The sequence below is a fragment of the Ptychodera flava genome, chromosome 3 (genome assembly GCF_041260155.1).
Source record: "Ptychodera flava strain L36383 chromosome 3, AS_Pfla_20210202, whole genome shotgun sequence".
Lineage (NCBI taxonomy): Eukaryota > Metazoa > Hemichordata > Enteropneusta > Ptychoderidae > Ptychodera > Ptychodera flava.
Genome location: NC_091930.1, coordinates 41,738,409 through 41,759,938, shown reverse-complemented (window position 1 = coordinate 41,759,938; position 21,530 = coordinate 41,738,409). Strand labels below are relative to the sequence as shown.

At 35.1% G+C, this 21,530-nt stretch overlaps 1 long non-coding RNA gene across 1 annotated transcript; it reads left to right on the top strand.

Moving 5' to 3' along the window:
* The first annotated feature begins 442 nt into the window (after positions 1-442).
* On the top strand, positions 443-2,148 carry LOC139126605 (uncharacterized). The gene is made up of 3 exons (XR_011550659.1): positions 443-545; positions 1,009-1,671; positions 2,090-2,148. It is a non-coding gene; the product is annotated as an uncharacterized lncRNA (long non-coding RNA).
* Positions 2,149-21,530: the final 19,382 nt, after the last annotated feature.

Below are 21,530 nucleotides of genomic sequence, written 5' to 3'. Positions count from 1 at the left end.
ATAATATAAAACGTATTCGACATCTTTTTTTAATTATAAGGTTTGATTTAAAGTATATATTTCTCCCCAGCGCAATGGTTGGAACAAGAGAGGGGAGATAGTGAGAAAGAGAAAGAGGACCTGAAAGAGGAACTAAAGCAAGCCAAAAACGAGAAAGAGGACCTGAAAGAGGAAATAAAGCAGCTCAAAAACTCGATGAGTGACATGAAAGTCAGTAAGTAAAATGAACGATAGTATGAACGATAGATGTTTCTTCAGTGAAAGGGGATCCATTTTGCTATAGTGTTAGTATGACTCACATAATCGTATCAAATAAGTGGTGCTCTGAATGATGGTTAAGAAAAGATCCGTATTGACGATTCACATGAAATGATCATATTTCGCAGATGGTAACGGAGAAAAGGCGGTCCTGGAAGAAAACCTCAAGCAAGCCCAGAACGTGATACGTGACCTTGAAGCAAAATATGCCGAGGAAAAGAACAAAACAAATATAATGGAAGAACGGCGTAAAACGATGCTGTGTATGGGAGGCACCGGTACGAAAAGTAAGCAACAATTTTAATTCATATACCGTGGAAAAATGTACAGTAATTAACTAATAAACAAACAATTCGCATTTCAGTTTATCATATAGAGAGGAAACTCAATTGTTGGAGAAGAATTGTGACATGATATTGCGCAAGTTGCCTTTCAATCAAGACAGACAGACAGACAGCTCTTACATAAAGTAAAGCAAGTAACCTATCCCATCAATGATTACGTCAACATTTGATGAAATTCAATACCGTATGCGTACATTGAGCAGTAACTATCTATTTGGCAAAGGAGGATCTGATTTTGTGCTGTTGCACAGACATAATCAAAAATGGTTCTGCGAGGGGTTGTTAAAATTAATTCTTTTCGAGGATGTATAATTTTCAAGTAGGAAAGGCCACTTAAATTTACATATAAATTACTTGTTTATATCAAATAATGACATTTTGCCTTCGGGTCCTTTACTATTTGTAGGAGGACCAGTTCATCATGAAGTTGATGACAGACACTTATCTACAGAAGACTTGGTTGGACTCACAGCCGACGGGGGTATACACAGAGCAAAGTACAACGGCGCAGATGTTGCTGTAAAGGACTTTGGCACCCCTCGCAGGTTTGCCTTTTCATAGTCAAAATAGGCCGCTTGTGATCGATTGCATATTGAAAGCAACACGCATGACGGGCAAATCTAGGATAAATCTCCTATCATAAACAGAGAGATGAGCAATTCCTGCAATTGTAAATGCCCGATATTGTAGACTAATCTCAATTTCATACAAAATATTTTCTACTCTCAACTCTCAAGTCTGAAAATAACAGTCTCCCATGCTCTAAATAGGTGTATATTTTCCTCTTAAGTTACTTTGGTTAATCTAGACACTGTCTTTCGTCAATCTCCGCTTCCAACGTATAGGCTTTTAATGCTAATTTTATTCACCAATAATCATCATCCGCTGCCCCGTTCGTTCTGTGTTGTTAAATGGTGATCGTTAAAACATTTTATGACACTTTTGTTTATTACAAGTACATCGGGATGTGATGGTGCTACAAGTCTCTTCAACTGTTACAACAAAATCACTTCATTTTCCGGGAGCAACTGTGTCAAAACGTTTGGCATTGTGTATGACCAAGCCAACGGTAGGTAATCGCAAACAGAGATTAAACCCTAATTATGTTTAATTAAAATGCTCTTGTTGACGAAAATCCCCTAAGATGTTACTGTATAAGATATTTAGGAAGCAACCATGGTCAACCATGGCATGTATGTCGTTAACCTTTATGTACTGTTTTCAAATAGAAACTCACGAAGACACTCACTCATTGTATGCTGTACCTGTCATAAAATATTACGCCTAAACACCGAAGACAATTTTCAAACACTTTGTGTCTGTGAGTCGTATGTGGTAATTAAGAGAACAACATATGAGGATTATTTCAAGGAAGGGTAAATGCTTTAACGCCAGGATATTTTCCCAAGCTTTTGCTAGATAGTTTGTCATCCGAGCTCATTGCACTGTTGGATTAGTGGAATAATACACTCGTTTATTACTTACAGGCACACATTTGCTTGTAATGGAATACGTAAAACACAAGTCCTTGCGACAGATGCTGAGGTCTAACTTTACGGGGCTCTCTTTGGAAGACAACGGAAGCTAGCTTTGAGTTTATGCGAATGCGTGCAGATGTTACACGACGCAGACATTCCTCTCATCTTGGGGAAAACCAGCAGCAACAAATTCCTTGTTGGAGAAGACATGAGAGTTAAGGTATTTGATTTTAAGTATACCTGTCCGATATGCGTTTTTATAGTTTTTTCTCAGTTTGTTACAAAGATATTTTCTAGCAAAAACGTCATCTCATTTTTTTCATCCTTAGATGTACGACCTCGCTTACTGTGGTAAACCTGAAATGGCGGCTAGATATCTTGAAGACAAAACAGAGAGTATATGCCTTCTAATGAAATCGCTGCGATGGAAGAGAGCTATGACGAGAAGATGGAATGTTTCATGTGAGTGTCTTGGTAAAATGGTTGGGAGGACATCCTTTCTGTGGTTTTGTACATATGTAATATTCATTATTATCACGGCAATTTCAGTCGGTTGCCAAATAAATAACTTGACTCTGGGGAAAAAAGCATTTGCACGAGAAAGGGATAAATCCTCTTCTCATCAAGAGATATATACAAGTGTAAATAATTTGTTCTTCTCAAAGCAGAAAAAGCTACAAAATAATAACATTCTTTACAATTTTGTCTTTTTCATCCAGAGTTGGCATAATTTTAATGGAAATTTTCACTGGCAAGTCCCCAAGTGAAGGTACGATATTTCTTCATTATGTACTTTGGATTGCAGGATGAAAAACGTTAACGGAGGATTATATTAATACAATTTTTTGTGCTGGAGTTGATATTGCACATAATCGTTATGATTTAGTTAAAATTGATGCAAAATATCATAACATGATAGAATATGCGTATGCACAGATGTATCAGTCTAGTGCGTTACTGCTTCACCATATATTCCAGGTTTCAGTCAGCGGAATAACTATGATTTCGATAGACAAGATAAAAAACAAGAAACAGTTAAATTGCCATCAAGTCCCTCGCGTGATACTATACATTGCCAGACACTAGGAGGTTTTAATGTAATGATTTTAATACCATTTTAGCCATCAGTTCGCGTCAAGCCTACCCAGACCATTTCACAAAGTTATTCAAAGACTACAAGAACCAGACCGTTCCATGAGAATGAATATGAAAGGTATGTTCTGCAAAGGATGATGATTAACATGTGCAAGTGTTTATGCATTTGCCTGTTTTTTAATTGTAACTAACAACTTGTATCAAGTATTTATTTTCATATTTGAGTGATCATAAAACTAAAATATATTATGTCATTAACTGTATAAAATATGAAAGACTTAGATTAGACGAAGATGGTAAATACTTAAAACAGGAAAGGCTTGCAAGAACAAGGAAAATTTCAAAAATGGAAAAGCGATGTTTCAATGATTTGAGTATTCATAAACGTGGCAATTACTGTTGCAGCCAGAATCTGATACCCTGTGAGCACTTCAGGCTGTCGGCAATAGCTGATGTGAATGAATCTTCTTCTCTTCGATTGAATTTCTTTCTTTCTTTCGTTTTTGTTGTGTGCTTGTTTAGTATATCACTTGAACCATTTCATTTTCTATCATTTGACACTGTTAACACTACAATAAAACATCCCGTTCTATCGAATAATTAATAAAAAAATTAAACACCATCTAAACTTTTTAATTCAACACTTTGCTTTTGGCAGGTGCAGTTGGTGAGCTTCAAAAATTTCAGAACAGACGATAACAAAGTACAAGATGATATATATACTTCGACTACACACAAAGTTCATCAGGGATCTCATCTGCAGGCGCAATTGACAAGGAAAATTGTGAAACCATGCCTATAGCATGAACCACTGTCATATGTCGCCGACCGTATCCGGCCGAGGGAAAATAAGTTGGAGACAGTTCGAGTTACAACGTCACCAAACAACAGTCGGGGCAAAAGCGATGTACTGCTATAAAAGATAGTCTCGATCACTGAACCGCTAGAAGTAATGTCTATAGTTTTGTGCTATGATTTCCTAGTCAAAGTCGCAAAGGTTCTCATTTCACTGTGAATAGACATTCAGGCTGAGGAAAATTACACCAGCCACGTCCCGGTGATAAAAAAAACTGATATTGTCTACATTTGCAACAGGTATTTGGTGATCAAGGCCATGCGAATACTTAATTCGTAATTAACACGACCAATCACTGCACAAGGTTCAGCCTCCTGAATACAGGTCACCACATGTAAACGATGCGATTATTCGGTGTCAGCGCCCTTTTACACTCGTTTGTGCAGTTTTAAAGTTACGCAGCTTTGACGGAATTCAACGCACGACGGTGGATGTCAGTTTCCAAGTTTCGAAACGATGACCAGGTTCAAGTCTAGCGCGAAGTGATTTTGAAATGCTGTAACCACTCAAAGCAAAGACCGATCCTGAAATCGTGGTTTATACGACCCCACAGCATATTCGACGACAGTCTTACGGCACAGATGTGACGTATCGATAACAACCTCTAAGATGAGAGGACACAAACATTTGCCATAATTGATGTGGATCCCAATACTCGTTGCAGAATCATCGAACTCCACTCTTTTACATATTCAATTGCATGATGAAAATATCCCTGTTTAAGTATTTTCATTTTCTTGACCTTTTTAACAAAGCTTTGGGAAGATATCATTTTGAAAACCAAAATAATAAAAAGGTGATGTTATCAAGCAAGTTTTTAAAACGCAATGCTTAAATTATTCCTCGTTGTACCTGAGATCCCACCAAAAGTGATGAAACAGCAGTTTTCCTTTTGTTGTGATGAATCATTTGTATATCAGCATTATGAATTTCGCATACAGCAATGTATATATAACTTAATTTCTGCCGGTAATGATTTAATATTTGTAAAGGAATCTTTCAAAACTCATTAGCTAAAATTTGCCATCAACTTGGTAGTGCGAACAGCACAGATCCAAGGGTATGACGTAGATCTATACTATGTATCTCAAAAGTTAAGACAAGACAACTTCTTTAAACACTGCATGAAAACCCAATAATTCAGATAAATTCACATTAATGAGTTGCCTGTATTATAGAATAATACACGTGAATTCACATGAATTCACATGAATACAGGCTTGCTGAATAAAAGAAATGGATTCTTGACTGTATTCATCTGTATATGCACTATTCAGCTAAAATACAGGCAATAATACATGTTAATACAGTAAGTATATTATAGGGTTTCATTACATATACTCTCATTTTACCGTGCAAATATGCAATTATAACAATTATATTTCATTTCCTGCCTCTTACTCCTCAATTAAGGTGCAGTTCTTATCGCTAGAGAAATGCTTGATTATGTTGACGAAGAAAAATTATTTAAATGTATTCTTGAAGCAATGTTTCGCATATCAAACAAACTTTTTAACAATTTTCATTATGCCGTGTAGAGTTTCATGTTAGATGGGTAAAATAAATTTGTTAAAATGATGAACCACAAATTATGTAAAGTCAGAAGAGGACAAGTAAACTAAAGTTGCCTTGACGTGTTCAAGAAATCTGTCAAAATATGACCAGAAAGAAGACGTAAATTGATTCTCGAATCGTCGCTTCCTCACTAGCAATTTTTTATTGTTTCCGAATTGTGGCAAATACGTACTTCTGCAACGTGAACACTTTGATTTATGTTTTACTTGAGTTTCTTTTACCTGTAGCACGTACTGCTCGTCGGTTCTTTTACATATTCTTTTTTTTCTTGTTGAAACATTGTGGAAATAAATATTCAGAATTTATCCTAGCAACACTAACTGTATATGTAATGCCTATCGATTATAGTGAGTCAAGTTAATTATGGTGACAAGAACATTACAAGGCACAGTTTATAAAATCTAGGTTCAAAGTCATCGGTAACAATGCAACTAGTGAGGGATTTTGGTGGTTCGTGTAAAATGCATAACACTTTGCTTTGTAGGCTTGTCGTAAAAAATCATGTTTTATCTCTGCCCTTATATCCACTATATTTAGGGTATATATCTCTAATGATTGAATACTTATGCCATTACGTATATATGTGCTTCAATGAACTCAAGATGGGTCGGTGTCAAATTTTAACAATTAAAACGGGTCATAGAACCATCCTTTCAGAAGTGAGGGTGTAATCGAGCGGTTTGGTCACTGAATTGTTTATTAGATGGGACAGATCGCAAGTCTAGTAGCAGTATACTAGATTGTGGACGAGGAATGAAGACAATTTAGATGAACGTGAGCCGATTAAATTATGTGTGGCAATTTCCATAATCCAAACTTCGACCAATTTCACTATTACATGTTGTTTTGAAAATACTCCAAGGACACATTTTTAATTCTTTGTATAGTTCCTCACAACTAGGTTTCCAAAAGATAATAATCTTTGCTCAAATTTTCCTCAATACAACTTTCCATCATTTTCTCACGAAATTAAAAATAACAATCAGGGGTAACCGTGGAGAGAAAGAAATTACTTCAGGTTGATATTTTTATCAATATTTGAAATTCAAAATGACTGCCATGACTGTATTAAATCTATAGGGAAAATAAATCAAATGTTCGATTTCTGAACAATTAAGACGGCGAAAATGTTTCTTAAGCAAAGAGCTTTAAAATGGGCTTAAACAAGAGGTAGATCAGACAAGAATTGTAAAAGATTGGGAATCCAAATATCTGTCCCATTCTTGGCAGCCGAACAAAGCAATATTAACTAACAAATTGATTTGGAAATGGCATTGTACGTTCTAACGACAGACAGCCAGACATTGACGAGCGAAATGGAATGACAAGCTCTGGGATGGTCATTGCTGTCTTTTCATGGTTACTCTTGTGGTGACCTTGACGCGATGAAAGCGTTATTTTTTACATGATACATGTATGTATGTGGTGAAGATGACTGTTCTAAGTCATGTTCTGTAGCTACACGACTAATCGAAGCACTGTAATTTTGCTCCCGCAAACATGGATTCCTTCCTTAGGTTGGAAATGTAGTTCTTATTCAGGTTCCTACTTTGAATTTTGTATCTGAAGCTATGTATACAAGTCTGCGACATAAGTCGCTAAGAGGCCACGCAAACGAAGCTTGTATCAGCCTCATAGCTGAATGTTTATTCGCTATTGATAAGAATCAAAAAAAAGGCGGTAGCTGTCTTTGGCTGGAAATAACGTTTCACTTGTTTGTTTGCCTTTGAAATGATGTCAGTGACTAAATCGTCGATTTCACAAAACATCAACTCACATGACGATCACGCGAAGCAATGTGATTAATTACTTTGGCACTTTGCCAACACGACGTCTAAGAAGTAGCTGAACCTTTATCTCATGCGGTTATCAAACACAACACGTTTACCTGTTGAAGTCAAAATGCCGTGTAAGCTCTTATTGCGTTTATATGCAATAACTCTTTCTTGTTGGTATGTGATGTTGTATCAAAATCAATGTTTGTTTGTATTTAACCTTACTTAGAACGAAAACACAGTTTAAAATACATTAATACACACGAGTTTGTTAACTCGACAACCATTCACGCATTCGCTGCGCCAAAATGTTAATTTGTCGCGTTACCATGGTAACATGATTATTTAAATTTTTTAAAAAGGTTAACATAAATATAATGCGATGGCAGAATAGCAAAATGAATGAATATCATTATAGCAGTCGGAATTCAATGACGTCAGATGCAATTGAGGGAGGCATGAAACTGGATGCGGTCGTTTTCAATATTGGTCAAGTGGACCCAACAACTCAACGAATCAAGCCCAAAAGATCGTAATCTCGACATTGCTTACTTCTGTCGATAGTCATGTCGGGACGTTATTTCTGCTATATCTCAACTTCCATTACCACTCGTAACCTACCTTTTTGCTGAATAAGTTCACCCGAACACAGTCCCCGTAGAAGTGACCCGAGTCATTCATAAAAAGTCATTGACATATTTTGAGTATGTGAATGAATGAATAATATTAGTTACTTGAAAACCCTCAATGTTGTCGACGATTAAACTGCAACGCATCAAACCAGAATGAATAAAATACAATTCGACGAGCAGAAGATAAAAACACTTGTTATGATAGCAGATAAAAGCGAATGTTTTGGATACAACCATTCGATCCTGTTTTTATCCTGTGCTCATAAAGACGTTTATCTTCCGCTGCTCAGTTAGTATTTTATTGCATAAATTCGTCACAGTCTGAAGTTTTATCCCCTTTCAGAATTAAATGTACTTTTAAATAAGCTGTCCCCTTATATCTATTGACTACGCTTTGATGTCTTTCTTTAACCTGGCTCAAAACTTAACGCTTCCAGGTAAAATATGCGTTACTATGCAACGCAATTTACTGCCATTCACCAACGCCGGTTCCAATGAACTGTTCACGAAGTAGGTCAAAACGTTTTACTCTGCTAATCAGAGTGGTTTGACATGCACATGGCTAATAAGCAAAGGGGGCACCTATAGTGATAATGAAATATCTTGAAAATGTTAAAATTACAGGACAAAATAGTAAATTTAGACATGATTAGTATGTATGCATTCCGATACACAGAGTACATGCTTTTGATAGCTATTTGTCTCCACAACATATTAGGACGTATTAGGTCGATGTCAATTGTACCCGACTATAGCAACCAAAACTCAATTACATCATTCGATTGGCATGCGAGATAGCGAATAATTGGTCCCCTCTGTTCTCTTAAAAGTCTGTTCTCTTTTATTCTAACTACACGTCAACAAAAGGAAAACATCCGATATGAAAGTAATTTCGAGGCAAAGAAAAGTTTCACCAAAATATCTCTAATCAACTATGTGAATTAAGATTTTTGAACCACATTTGTACTGGCATACCAGTTTACTATTTGTCATGAAGGAGAACTCAGGTATATTGCATCAAGCAATTGTATTAATATTTCAAGTTGTTTAGGCCATTTATCATAAATAGCGCTATGAGTGTAGTAACCCACACATATTTTGTGTCAAAATTCTTACGACACTCTGACAGTTACGTTCATCTAACAATGAGGATAACAAAAACGTCATAGTTCACGAGTTCAGAATGGATTGTAAACCATGCACAAAGTAGGTGCTACTTTCCATTTTATATCCCTGAATTTTGTTCTACACCATAACTTACAGAAAAATAGACAGAATAAGAGAAATAAACATAAAACCCATTTACCTCCGTAAACTCTTAGGTCATGCCTGTCATGTTGAGTTTTCAAACAATTAGGTTACTATGAGGGTCGGGCTGGTACCAATAAAAATAAGCCATACTTTTTACCTAAACAAGAAATTAATGAGAGAAAAATATTTCAATATTTGTATCATTAAGACAGTGCCCGTGTAAGTATTGGAAATATATTCTTATAATTATTGACTCAAAATAAATCCAAAGCACTATTATGACACCATTATCAATTTTGATTTTCTTTACAAGAACACCGTGTTTTAAATGCAGTGCTAGCTAACTTTCGCTTAAAGACTGGTAATACTTTATTTTACAGTGGTCAATTCAACAGTACGGTGAACCATAACCGTATGATAGTGATGGCTTTTTAAAATTAAGCCTATTTAAAGAATGATTAACATTTTAATTCAGAAAGAATAATGGTTTATTGTTCCTGTGACTCGAAATTTGTTCATATTGTCAACACAAATCGTAATCGTATTTTAAATAGATGTCAAAAAACATTGGGTTAATCGAGAAATGTCGTTCCTATTGCCGTCCAGAGAACGGCATGAAAGTTGTGAATATAGATTGACAATTTTCATTTACAAATTTGAAAGCATCGTGAATGAGAGCAACACGACGGCACTGACAAGTAGATGTGCAAGAAAGGAAAATTAATGGTAATTCATATGAATCTCTAGAAGATGAAAACCAAGCATACTTATCATTGAACATGAAATAATTGTAAAATAATTAAATAAATGCGAGGTTTGAAAACAATTACAACATCGATAACAATTTTACTGTATATTAAAATTATCATTATATTATGATGACACCAAAATCGAGATAAAAGTGTCAGGGATATTAGTCTACATTGTTTGTTTGATTCAAAGTATATATGCTAGCCACTCTATAGTACACAGTAGACCCGTCGAGATATTTTTACATGTACGCCATTTCCTCTAGACGACCTGCCATGACAGGCTAGTATTAAAAACACGATTGGAACTAAATTGGGATAATTGGATTGGCAGAATTTCTCAAGAATTTTAGAAATTCTTCTAATTTTACACCATATTTGCTTACCATCTTTAAAATTTTATACACAATTTACGATGCTGTTGAAATCTTATGAGTAAGAATCAGTGCATGATAGTATCTAATGCAATATTGTTCAAAACACATGAACAATATTCACATTTGAATGAAAATATGAGAGTTGTCTGTAGTTTCTTCATTACTGAAACACTAGTAATAATGTCAGTTTGTCATTTTTCCTCGACCAAAATGAAGCTTTTCGATTGATTTACAGTTAAGTCAGTCAGGTCTTTTAAAATGTGCCCTGACTCAATTTTATGTTTATGAAGCCTTAAATTCATGAAAAAGTCAGGGGCATTTCAAAAGTGCCCTGACTCAAATTCGCCAATTAGAGAAATTTTAAGCATTTTGTCTCGTTTATTCAGTACATTTACACAAAAATGAACTAATTTTCATAAAAATGAATCCTATGAAAGAGGTATGCAAAAATCGTTGTGTCTTCGTTGTTTTGTCCGATGAGAACAATATTTCAAATTTTGCACTATTTTATCATTTTGTAACATTTCAGCTGTAAAAAATTCGATTTCGTTACATTTTCCTAATAATTTCTCTCATCCAATTTTCCCAAATTAGTTCCAATCGTGTTTAAAATAACTCGTAAACAACTGCAACCGACCTTTGCCCGCTCTATTCAAGTTTACCTTTGCTGAAATGTTGCTCGAACCTGAGCACAACAAAACTTTTTCCCTAACTTAAATGCAATAAATATTACGCTGAAAGTAAAAAAATTATATATGCAGGTTTGCAATGACTTTAGTTGACAGCTTTCAAGAATCTGGTTAGTTATGGAGCCTGTTGCACACAAAAAACTCTCAAACATAAGGAAATGGAAAAGAAATAAACGATGAAACAAAAGGGCCCCTTAAGTCACCGACTATTTACACGGGCTGGACAGGACTGCGAGAAAAACGTCGAAGAAATGGGTCGAAGAAGTACGAAATGCTTTCAGTATACGTTTTCTTTAACGAATCTATGGTTCATCCTTGTTAAATAATGTCGAGTTGTGGCAAGGTTTTTTGTGTTTTTTTTTCACATGGCAGTGTAAGATAATTGTGTGTAGAGGAAGTTGACCCATGTTGTATCTTTGTCCTCCACCCACAGACTCGCGCTCGAAGAATGCAAGGCGAAGGTATCGTCATTTTAATGCAATGGGTTACAGCAAAATCGAAAAGCCGCAAGGATCCCCTCCTCAGGGGAAATCGAGAAGGTTTGAGAAGCTTCGGAAACGTTCGAGTCCCCGGCAAAGGGTAAGTGTATTCTACAATTGTAATAAAATCACTGCAAGCTGTCAACATTACCAAATATTGTGAAACACAAAGCACGCTATCAATTGTAATTTATCCAATGAAAAAGATTATTGAGAAACAGCCATAGATTTTGGTAAAATGTTTTTAAAAAGCTACAGATTATCAAAAAGGATATAAAAATCATTGCATTACGATCAATGGTGACAAAAAACATTGCGGACATTTTTCCATTGTGTTATGACGAGGAATATGACATTAAACTGGTCCAATAATCATTTCCATTCAAGGTAATATATTACCAGGTCCATGGGACAATTGTGATTTACAAATTTAAGTAGGACCATCCTGAACCACTGATAATTAGTGGTGGTACCAGGTGTCCTGAATGGGTAAGCGTACCCTGCTAGCATGCTACACCCGTCAGGATTGGTCCCAAAATTGTCTAAATATTGTATGAAAAGATACAGGATATGAATCACTGTAATAAGTCAAAGCCGGGAATGCTGTCGTTAATCATTTGAGTGACCGAGGTGTCATATTTGGCCACAATGTCGTCATATCGACCGTAGAACTTTTTGAAAGTCCAAACGAGTCTTTTTGTTGTGTATCCTTGTCTCAGTAATTTTGATGCCAATGAGCTGTGTCTCAGTTGAAAATCAGTGTAGGAATCACAAGCCCTACAATACCTGAGAAGTTGAGACACGTACCACCATAAGCAGGTGCAGATGGAATATTACTTGACAAGTGGCGATAATTTATGATTCAAAATCGAGGAAATGTTATGTATGACTGTGCAACATCTCAGTGCTCCATACATATTGTAGATTTTATATTTCTGTCGTTTCTCTTTACTCAATTGCACGTACAATTCGTTCGGGATATATGTGTTTGCTAGTTCAACGTCGAGGAGGACAGGAGCTAGATAAGCGTCGCTTCATGTTAATGAGATTACCGCCTGATACTCCCGCCAAAAATATCATTTACTATCTTGAAGGAAGAGCATTATCCTGCAAAAGCCCAATTTTGAATTCGATGTCGGTCATCGTAGAGTTTCAAGAAGATATTAAGGGTATGACTTATTTCAATTTGTCTATAAAATACTTCAAATGACGATACCTGTACTCAAGTCAAAGAGACAGACCGATTATGCGACCAAATATTGGAAACTGACACAGGCAGATAAGGAAAGAGTTAGTTTACTCTACAACAGACTGATAGCAAAAACAGTGAATTATAAGTCAAAGATTTGCGAACCAAAACCATAGAAACAATGACATGGTTTAAAGATAGACACTAACTGCGATGCTAAGCTATAAAGACGCTGTGATATAGATATGATATTTTTGTTAATGATGTCTGTTTTTAAGTGTCTATATAATATTCTATTGTTCTTCTTTTTGAGATTTCGAAATGCTGAAAAACCGAATCGAAGAAAAACCATTAAATAATGCTCGTCCATCAATAAGGAGGCTACCCGTGCATCGATCGCTGTCTGATTCTGTAGATTGGGTTGATTCGGAATCTTAAAATCGAAAGACAAGACTGAGGCAGCTATACAATTTGCATAATGCATACATGGACGGTCAAAGTCGTAAACTACTTTGTCATTAGCTATCGTATAAGATGTCCTTTAGATCAATTTTACATTAATATTTTACATTTAGCCCTATATAATTAAAAAGCAATTGATAAAAATCTTACTTCTTTTCTATAGTCTGATTGCTTGTATACGAGGAAGAGAGTGTGTGTGAGGGAGACAGACAGACAGACAGACACAGAGACAGAGACAGAGAGTGGAGGTACTACGCAATTGGATGAATGAGTTTCAAAAGAACAAAAATTCCCTTAGAGAGGGGACGACATAGAGAAAGCGTTGGCTCACCCGCCATCTACATTGTGAAAAACTCGAAGAGAGCGCCAACAAAGTGAAGTCAACGATGATACAATAGAAACCAGATATGAACTGTAAATTGCTCACGTGTTTCAGTATATATTGAAGTTATGTGTAAATTTGAACCTTTGCCACATGTTTGCAACTTCATTGAAATTATTATGATCAACATAATGAACAATAATCACCGCCGATTAATTCTAAAAGGTCATGAAGTATACAAATATGTAATTAGCTGAAATAAAAATATTAAAGTAATTTTACTGCTCTTATTGTATCACCACTTTATCTAGAAAGTGTAATTACCGTTGGCCAAGTCCTTCAAGCCATATACGCCGAGCTGTGAAAGCTCATTAGATATGCAAATATAAATTAGCTGACATGAAAATGTGAAATGACTTTCGATATTGTTTTGACCTAGTACCTGGTATAATCATCAATGTACATAGCATGTTTTGCCAACTTTGATCAAGTAAATCCCAGTATATATACATAATAAGCAAAGTTAATTAAATATGTAAATTAGGAAGTGGCTTTGGTAAAAATGCTTAGTGATTGTCAGTAATGTTGTATCATGGTATCTGCAATATGTGTAGCAAATTTTGTCAACTTTGGTCAAGTCAATTCAGACATATATCTCTAATTAGGAAAGTTCATTAAATATGCAAATGAGGAATTGGCTGAAGAGAAAATGCTTGATGACTTTCAATAATATTGTATTATAGTGTCTTTAATGTACATAGCAAGTTTCATCAATTTTGATCAAGTCCATTCAGATAAATATCCCTAATTATGAAAATTCATTTAATATTAAAATTAGGTTTTGGCTGAAGTAAAAATGTCTTTTGACTTTCAATAATGTTATATCACAGTATCTTTGATGTATATAGTAAGTTTCAATAACTACAATCAAGTTAATTCAGATATATATCCCTAATTGGGAAAGTTCATTAAATATGCAAATTCAGAATTGGCTGAAGTAAAAATGTTTAATGACTTTAAAAATTGTTGTATCATAGTGGCTTCAGTACATGTAGCAAGTTTCATCAACTTTGGTCCAGTCATTTCAAATATATATTCCTAATTAACAGAGTTCATGAAATATTCAAAATAGGAATTGGCTGAAATTAAAACGCTTAATGACTTTCAATAATGTTAAATAATAGTATCTTTAATATACATACCAAGTTTGGTTAATTTTGATCGAGTCAAATCAGACATATATCCCTAGTTAGGAAAGTTCATTAAATATGCAAATTAGCATTTATCTGTCACGTCACCCTTAATGGTTCCCACTGCTGATATATCTTGGTGTGATCAACATTTGTAGCAAATCTCATCAAATTGTGCGTAGTTGTTTTTAATATATATCCATTTTTTCTAAAATCATTAATTATGCAAATGAGCAAAAACTATGCAAGCCAGACCCACCAAAAACTAATCAGTTCTTGCCATTTGCTAACTGAATATATGTACCAGATTTGATTCTGATCTGATAAGCCGTTTTTGAGATAATGGACCAACAGACAGACAGACAGACACACAGACACACAGACGGACAGACAGACAGACATCGCTGCGACATATGCCCACGTGTGTAAACACGTGAGCAAAAAATGGCAAATTTCATATAGACACAGCATCCGACGCAACGTAAAGGTAAATTTTCTTCTTGCAGGTGTATGCCATTACACAAATTTAATCAATGTCATTGACCGTAAGGCCGATGAATGTTCTTATTTTAATCTTGCGCAATCTATATAATGATAACAAGATTTTAAAAAGCATTATTGAATCCGAAACCGACATTTCGAAACGTGGTATTAGCTCTACAGCCAGTCGTTTGAAGCGATAATTCGAGAACCAATAAGTGATTTTCCCTGATTATTGGACATAGTACACTTAGTTAACATCCTAACGATCAAATACAATAAGGGACTTAAGGTTTAAAAAATAAATATTTAGAGGATTTAGTATTTACGAAGGATAAAGACAAACAAATGTTAATTTGATCGCTTTTTTCTCTCTTTGTCGCCTTCCTTTTTACACGTCTCACGGTCATGTGTCACTGGGATCCAATCACAACTCCGTAAACAAAGACCCTTTAACTACACAAAAAAGGCAAAACCACAGAGTTTGTTTAGCATTTCCTCTTGGTCCACGGACAAGATGGCTGAGTCAGCGACAGAACAGGCAATCGATGAAGATGAACATATCAAAGGTGAGAGTTTGTTTCAGTAATTTGCACAAGGTGCAAGTTGACTAAATTTGAATTTAATTCGAACGGAAGGGAAAAAACGTTATCAATTGCAACATTAGTAATTAGTGTTTGCTATAGGAAGCCTGTTCGAGGGCTTTCCCCCTCTTTCTGAACTACTCAACGTTAATTAAACAGACTGGCGTGCTCTCGTTGTCGCTTGCAACGTTCGTAAATTATGACCAAATAAATGAAAATATACGACAAATAATGAAAGCACGATCGGAGATTTTTCGAACGTTTTCGTTTATTTGAAAGATGCTTTTCGAAAAAATACTCAGTCATAGCCATATCTCGTCTTTCAAAAACTATCCTCCTTCCGTCGTCGGGCATTATTCGACAGCAAAGCTCACGAGCACGCAACTGTCAGGTGAAAGCGTCAGCCTTTTACTTGTGTTATGAACATTCGCACTAAAGGTTTCAAGATTCCAGAGTCATATACACTGATACTGTTGAGCTTCGACAGGTCCATTTCCCATTTCTACTACTGCATGGCTACGCTGCTCACTAACACAGGATCAGGTATGGGCTATTTTTAGCATGGCTCTCGTCGGTCAATAGTAACGAGCGCAGTGCTTGCATTTAAGTATTTCCAACATTGAGCTACCTTCGAAACTTAGATTTCGTTTGCGTAGCCAAGTATACTTTATCAAAACAGAATAAAAATATTCTAATCGTCGTACTCTGGTTATAAGCCAAAGCAACTTGACTGCCTTAAACCACCCTTGCAAGGGAACGGGACTGTATGGTGTAATGCCAACCACTTACGGAAATCAATCATTTTGAGTCGTTGCACCACTAAATCCATCATAGAAGAACAGAGTCAGAGACTTTAAAGTGAATCCGTGCAACCTCAAACATACGACGTTTCACCATCATGTTTATGGATTCTGATCACATAATTTTGTCAGATGACTGTGCTTATCAAGATGCAGTAATCACTCTGCCTAAAATGGCGGGCCTCGTTCTTGGGCAGCGCAGCCAGCGGTAGAAATGGGCAGAAGACCGACTATTTGTATTACTGCGAAAGAAAGCCAACGGTGCAGAATGAGTTGTCGTGACGTCTGTAAATGTTGCAAGTTATTGTGCCTTCTAGCGAACGTTCCAGTAAACTAACAATTATATGACACGCCGCATTATTTCGCTTTCTATGTGACGACTGAGAAATTACGTTAAGAAGTTGCCATGGTGATTTTTTATTGGGGATGGTGGGAGAACATAACTTCCGTTAAATGAACAACTTTTTAGATTAAAGTCAACAATCAACAACCGTATGTTATTCAGTCAGTAATTATTAATTTCAAGCCGTTTTGTAAAGCCATTTATAAACTTAAGTGAAAATATTCAAACTTCCAGATTATCGCTGGTAACCCCTTTTATTGTCCTACTTTGCCACTCGAACCTTATACAGATGATTTTCGCTTAACCCCCTCCCATTCCAGTATGTGCGAAAGATTATACAAGCAAGAGAATGGACTGAGGACAGTCTACCATAGATAAATTTAAAAAGAACATATCTCGACAGCACGACATTGCTTGTTAAATAGGTTGAACAGAATATACACCGCCATATGAAACCACAAACAGATATGTAACATCAGACGGCCCAGTTTGACCAGATCTGTACAATTGTTTGTTTTCGTTAACGTCAAGCACAATTTTAACTTTTTGCAGGCTTGTGTCTTTGAAACGGCATATAGGTCATAAAGGAGAGAGAAAGTGCGTAGTCACGGCAATTTCAAGGCTATTTTTACGTTTTTCAGCAAAATGAGTTTTTAACAGTTTGACTTTCCTCTTTTTACTTCAATGCCGTGTATTTTCATTTCAGTGGACATTTGCCGTCGTTTTTCGGTTGTTACTGTGCCAAAAGTATGTAAAGTTGCTTTTCAAAAATTCCTTAAAGAGGCAAAAACTATTTGATGGCATTTTACTTAGTTTTGACCTGATTTTTATCACTTGCAATACTCCGCATATACAAGCAAACTAATAATTGTCAATAGTTTACGGTTTGTGTACCCACTAATATATATATATATATATATATATATATATATATATATATATATATATATATATATATATATATATATATATATATATATATATATATATATATATATATATATCTGTTGTAATATTGAAAAAAGTAACTGAACTTTTATAACTTGGGGAGCTTTCATAATTACAGGGAGAGTTGGGCCGGGGAATTCCGCGCACACCACTATTCACGGTGTCTATGATGAAATGATATGAATAGTTTTTCCAATACAAAAATAGGTAAATCTTTGCATTTGTGTACTCTTGATTATTGATATTAATTTTCTTGATTAGACTAGAGTGGTTATACAAGTCTATGGTTGTGCAACAAATTTGATTTTGGAATTTAACTGAAATGTCGATTCACTATGCATTGCGGTCTATGATGAAACTATGATTTTTTTAGCGGTCTATAATGTGCATGTATTTTGTTGGTGATTTGCTATTCAGGAAATATCTGATAATCAAAGTTTTGGCCATAAAATCAGCTTCTGTCAAAAGTGACCCTCCCCCAAGATAGGTTCATAAAACGTGACCCTCCCCCTTGAATTGTTTTCTAAAAAGTGACCCTCCCCCAATTCCTCCAGCCTACCCCCTGTAATTACTGAAGGCTCCCTTATTTATATTTGTCAAGTTTGTCAAACCTTCTGACTACCGTTATTTAATCAGTCTGAAGATCCTTTTTATCAGCTTCTATAGTTTTTGATATTTTTATTTGGTGTTATGCGTACTAATTAGACTTGTTCACCAACAAGTAAAACTTTCCATTTCAAAATTGATGGATACCTTGAGGGCGCCACTCACGCAGTACAGCTGTATACAGCTGTAGCATGGAAGTATAATACTTCCATGGCCGTAGCAATCGATCTTGCCAGTATAACTTTCTCCCACCCTCAATCACATTAATATTTGCTCAACTAATCTAGAGACACACACACAGAATGTCTTTCAAATATGAATCACGAAGAAAGATACTTTGAAAATTAATTGCATGAGGCAGTAAGAATAAGTAGTTAGTATCGCTGCTCAAGTGCAATCACTGGACGCCATATTTGCTCTGGCTCATTCCAAATACTGGTACAGGTGTCAAAGTCCTCACTGTGTTAGGCCTTTTTTAAATGACATTTTAAATTCAACCCTAGATTATCAAGCTTACGGTATTAGTACGTGCCTCTATCTTCACCTACAAACTAATGTTTATCACTAACAAAATTAAGCATCTCCCTACTGATTAAATACAACTTTCCTTTACTGATATATACCTTCAACAAAATGGTACGACTCAAAACAAGGCTTGAATCTCATCAGAATATAAGTACATCAGCCAATCGGAAAACTGGACATAGGCCAATGGGAAAACTGAAAATCAGCCAATCGGAAAACTGGACATAAGCCAGTGAAAAACGTCAAGCCAATTACAACATATTTCAAAATAGCCATGCATTCAGTTCAATTTTTAACGTACTATTTCAATTGTTAGCACAGATATATATATATATATATATATATATATATATATATATATATATATATATATATATATATATATATATATATATATATATATATATATATATATATATATCGCATACGTTCTTTAGATACTTTCAATTCAATTTTTGCGCCTCATTCAGTAATCATACCGTGCATTATCATTTGTTCTAGAGCCGGATAAGGTAAAAGATATCAACAGTATACGACTTTTCTGCAGAAAATCAAAGTATCTGGTGAACACTTTGGTATCAAGCATGATATTCGGCACTATTACGGGCGTAGAATACTTTTATAGGGAAGAAGGAAGTGTAATCATGCAATGTCAACATAACATCAGTAAGTATCACTTATCGTTGACAGTTTGCGAAAATTATACTGCTATTTTCGAAATCGCGTTTGATTGATATGAATTCATCAAGTCTTTTTATTTTTGTTTTTCGTTTCGCTGTGGTCAGTTCATCAGCTGTTAGATACTCTAAAGGGTATTTTTATCAAAGACAAAGAAGACGTCGTCATTGAACTGTTTGAGCCCAAACGGTTAGCCTTTGCAAAAAGAGCCGAGAAGTCGATACTGATTGTATGCTCGCAAAGAGTAGAAGATGAAGTTATTCTAAGAATGCTTCAAAAGTGTATGGATGCGAACGACGACGAACCCAAACTAGAGAGAATCAATGAAACATCGCTGGTGGTTACATACTCAAAACGAGTTAAAGGTAAGTGAACCTTTAATTACCCATTAGCTGAAATATAGAGATTTGTTATTCCGTTTTAACAACATCATTATTTGATTTATTTTTCCGATAATCTGTAACGAGAAATTCAAGTACTTTTTTCTCCTGGAAAAGTGTTGTTTAGCAATTGCTTAGCAGGAAGTGAACTTAAAATAGAACAACAATCACTTTAATGTAATCACGTAAAATTGTTTAACTTTGGAATTCATCTTTCGTCTTAGCCCGCAGCTTTGTAATACTTGTTTTTTCTTATTCTTACAGACTTTAAAGGTCTAAAGAAACAGATCGAGACACAAATTGCAGGAGTAGTCGTCCTGAAAGTTTTCGATAGCGCCTTCCTGGAAGTGAAAAACCTAGCCGAGCACACATCCAAAGAAGATGTGGAATTATACTTTAATCGTCGACAGATTGGTGGTGGGGACATAACAAACGTATACATTGATAAAAAGAAGAAGAGTGCCATCGTCCAGTTTAAAGAAGTGCAAGGTAGAGAACAGCGGTGATTTCATTTTTCGTAAATTGACAAATCTGATCACTTATCGGAATGCTTCTGCGAGATCTAATAACTTAGAAATAACTTGTTCACATTTGTATTTACATGCATGCATGGATCACAAATGCATTAAAATAACTTACACAATGTCGGTATGTCAACCCATTTAATTATTTGCATAAAAACTAACATCAAAAGGGCCAAAGAGAATCAATTTAATGGATAAAGGTAACCCTTAAACCAACTTGTTTAAAATAAGAAGTATATTATATATATATATATATATATATATATATATATATATATATATATATATATATATATATATATATATATATATATAGGTAAACCAACTTGTTTAAAATAATAAGTATATATATATATATATATATATATATATATATATATATATATATATATATATATATATATATATATATATATATAATGGTTTGGTATTTATATCAAATACAGCTTCTCCAAGCCTTATACTTAATTATCCATACACACAGCAAAACAGTGAATTTCGAAATATTCCTTATGTATTTGGTACGCCTCTACTTTTTTACTTTAATATTCCGGTACTAGCAACGCTTACAGCTTTACTATTGGAATTGCTCTTTCATTTGAAAATTTAGCTGTTGTCGAAGTGATAAAAACAAACATGAAGTCAACGAGAAAGCCGTGCACGTGGAGCCATACAATTTCTTTGTCTCTTGTGAGGTAAGATGTTGTCGTTATGTTACATCAAAGTGAAAATCTTGAAGTCAATGCTTGATTACGTATTATTCATCAATGAAGATTCATTTATTGTAAGTAGTTTTGGATAACATGTACAGGTCAATTTTCGATAGTTTCGACCAATTCATATGTCGATTTAATTTTCGTGGGGACGATACGCCTAAAGGCAGGCATTGTTGTGCATTTTTCTCTTGAACTAGGGCCTTAAAGACGTTTTTGATATGGAAC